The following is a 3,642-nucleotide window of genomic DNA, read 5'->3' as shown; positions in this document are numbered from 1 at the left end:
AAAATTCACAAGCTGGTTGATTTCATTTTTTTTTAATTTACGCTGAAAATGTTCTAGTTTACGAGAACGAAAGGAACATTTCAAAAAGTTTCATTTTCCTTTGTTTATTTAACAATAAACATTTGAAAATGTTTTCCATTGTTTAAAAAATTGTTAAAAAAAAAACAATGAGAAACAGGACATTTACGACGTAATTTAAAAAAATGAAGTCGGCTTGCAGAGCATTATTAACAACAGAGTTAGACATTTTTACAAAATAAGTGGTTTAATTTTTAGTTGTTATATCTCGATTAATTTTGCAATAAAAAATTTCTTGACACAAAATTCTATCTCCCAGAGCACTACGTGTAAAATTTAAAAAATTACTGACAGATGACTGATATGCTTCACCCGAAATAGCCGTATTCCATAATATAATAGAAAAATATTGCATTTTAACAACCAGTTTGAACGTCCCACATAATTATTTTGACAATCCAATAAATTCTATTGTTGTTTCAGTAGAACAGTTCTACGGAAAAAACTTGGGCTAAACAAACAAGATCTAAATTATAGATAGGAAAAAATAAAAATATAATTGCAGAAGGTTAAGATATTTTTGGAAAATTTTCACTGTCGTGATTATACATTTACCATATTAACATTCACGAAAGAAAATACGAAAGTTTATAAAAAATAAAGCAATTATTTCAGCAACTCGTAGGTTTAAGGAACTCCGTAAATAGATCTATAAAAAACATATAATACTAATACGCGCGAAAAGAAATGAAATAAAAATTTTAAAAAGTCTAGGAGTATCGATAAAAAAAAAAAAAGATTTTAAAAAACACACAATTATACATAGAAGTATCAAGTGTACTTACAGCTATCTATAGCATGAAAGACGCTCGCTTGTCGACTTTCTCGCCGAAAGACGAGCAAGTAAAATGTAGGTTGTGTCGTAAAACGCGCGGCGAGGGTGCCGCAACGAGAGGAGTCATGCAGATGCCGCCGCCGCTCGTCTGCCTTCCTCCTCTTCTTCGCGGTATGGAAACGGCCTACAGTAAGGTCAGTCGTAGAGACGCGCGGTGGATGATTTCACCTCTCGGTCATATTTATTATCCTAATCTCGGTACGGTGAGCGCGCGCGCTCTGTGTGGCCTACATTCACTACAAATTGCCCGACCGACCGCCCCCGTTTTTCTTCGCATGCAGATCGAGCGATCGCGTGCAATCGAACAGCATCTCACCATACCGCGGCCGTTTCCTCTTTTTCCTCCCTCTTCCGTTTCTCACGTCGAATACGATATGAAGTCGCGGTTGGCGGTCTAATAACAATAATAATGACAATAACGCGTACGGCGCGTGATGGTATGTATGCACCATGCAGTCGGATTACTTCCACGAGGAATGCGAAGTTGTCTAAAAACTGCGTCTCGCGGTGGACAGGCAGTTTGTTTAACCTTCGATCTCGTCGTGCTGCGATCCTCGAGAATCTTCATGTTCTTGCGTATTACCCTCGTAATAAAACGTCTGGTACACGAAGGAAACCTTCAAACCTCGCCATATTTGTGCGCGATGCAAGTTTCATTATTGAGATAATAGATACGCTCGATAAAAAAAATTTTCGCTTTCTTAAAACTTTCTAGATTTAATGCAAAATTTGCAACTTGCACAAGGAAACATGAACAGCTGAGATTCTCCGAGATTTCACGGTATTAAATATATAGATAACTTCACTAATGAATTATTTTAAAGCTTAATTTATTTTATGTATTTAGAGTAGAAACTGAATTCCCTTGAAAAGAAATATTGCTCTTATCTTTTATGTGTAAATCGTATTCAAAAACAAATTAAGACTCATCGCTTTATTGTACACTTATCCCTTATTGGAATTTATGAAGCAATAATCCTTTACTTTGAAATTTACATTTATCGTGTATTAAATTTATCACATATCGTACTTTATCAGTATCTACTTACGTAAAAATAAAAAGTTATTGCTTTATAAATCGTTAAAGCACAGAATAAATTCTTCACTTTAGAATTTACATTTATCACGTATTAAATTGAATATATATTATGTTTTAGTGTTTATATAAAAATAAAAAATCATTACTTAATAAAGCACAAAATAATTTCTCTTCTAAAGAATAAAGTGATAATAAAAATGTATGAATTTATATATACGTATAAACGCAAAATAGTTATATACGCAAAAGTGATGGTCGAGCGTAATTAACGAACTGTAATTAACGCTCCGGTACCAGCGGCTAACGACACGGTTTTCACCCACGCACCCACACCGATATCGCAGACGTAATCGCTCGCGACACTAGCGCGCAATGTTCTATTGTTGTCACCGGTGAGCTGCTCGAAGAACGATCACCTACCGTAACGAACGCCTTCTCGCGTTTTTCCCTAGTGATCGCCACCCTCGCAGAATCTCTCTGCCGCTGATCTACTTCAATTATTTCCGGTATATACACATGTGAAAGATCCCCGCGCCGCCCAGTACACTCCTCAGTCTTCGGCTCGCATATATGTCATATCTCATTGAGTTTACAGTTATGTGTAACGTTACACATTATATAAATGAATCACCATCGTTTGTTGAATGGTAGTAATCAAGAAATGAATCTAAGTTCCGTGCAGTGTTTTGCAAGGTCTAACTATTGAGTCAACTTCACAGTGTTCGTTATGGCGCAGAATAAACAATTTAGTATAGCTAATGAAATATATGTTACATAATTGGAGTAGGGTATACAGAAGTAAAGAGAAATTATTAAAATCTTGTATGAAGAATGTAGATGAAAATGTTATGAGTAAATATAATGAAAAATAAAGGTTCCCAATATTCAATAGCGTAATAATTTTTAACAAACAGTGTGACATGTTAGCATACAATTATAAGATATGAATATAAATGGCTTGGCTTAACATACATCAAAATGCTTTTAAATATTGAAATTTTTATTTTTCATTACTTATATCGTAAATATATATACGTTGCGCTCTGGTATCAAAGCATCTGGTGCTAAAGAGCAACGGTATGTATATACTCGCGTATAGTCGCGAAAGGGTTAAATAACAACGGGATCACGGGTCATGGACAGATATGTCAGATATCGTTACGCGATTGTGTTCTGCTCTTCTTTTACTTTCGTCAGGCGCGAACGAACGACTCGAAAACCGCAAACGAAGGTCACTGAGCTATTAAAAGCAGTTCCCTCTTGGCGGCGACGCGACGTGGCAATTATCGCGCCTCTAGACGCGGAGAATCACCGAGGTTACCCCGGTCGATGCATCGCGTTAACCCTTCTCGTGCGAGTTTTTTACAGCCCGCGGTACGAAATGGAAGTGCCACTTGCTTGTTTGAACCGCCGATTAACTACTGCCGCCGACGCAACGCCACAGTGGTTAGACGAGCGCCTCAATAACGTGTACGTTTCCGAGTGTATATATATATACAATATATATTGTCTGCGCATATCCGCAGCTACGGTTCCGGAGAAACAACTTTGGTTTGACCAGCTTTTTATAGGCATCTCAAAATTAAACTGCCACCCTCAACACCACTAAACACAGTATCCACGTGTGCGATTTTAGACCTCGTTTACGCCTCGCTTTTTTGTTCCTGTACGTAAAAATCTTCGGTTCGAT

This window comes from Cyphomyrmex costatus, unplaced genomic scaffold (genome assembly GCF_001594065.2).
Source record: "Cyphomyrmex costatus isolate MS0001 unplaced genomic scaffold, Ccosl1.0 scaffold135, whole genome shotgun sequence".
In the NCBI taxonomy this organism is placed as follows: Eukaryota; Metazoa; Arthropoda; class Insecta; order Hymenoptera; family Formicidae; genus Cyphomyrmex; species Cyphomyrmex costatus.
The sequence above is the reverse complement of the archived record's forward strand: the minus strand, read 5'-3'. Positions refer to the sequence as shown.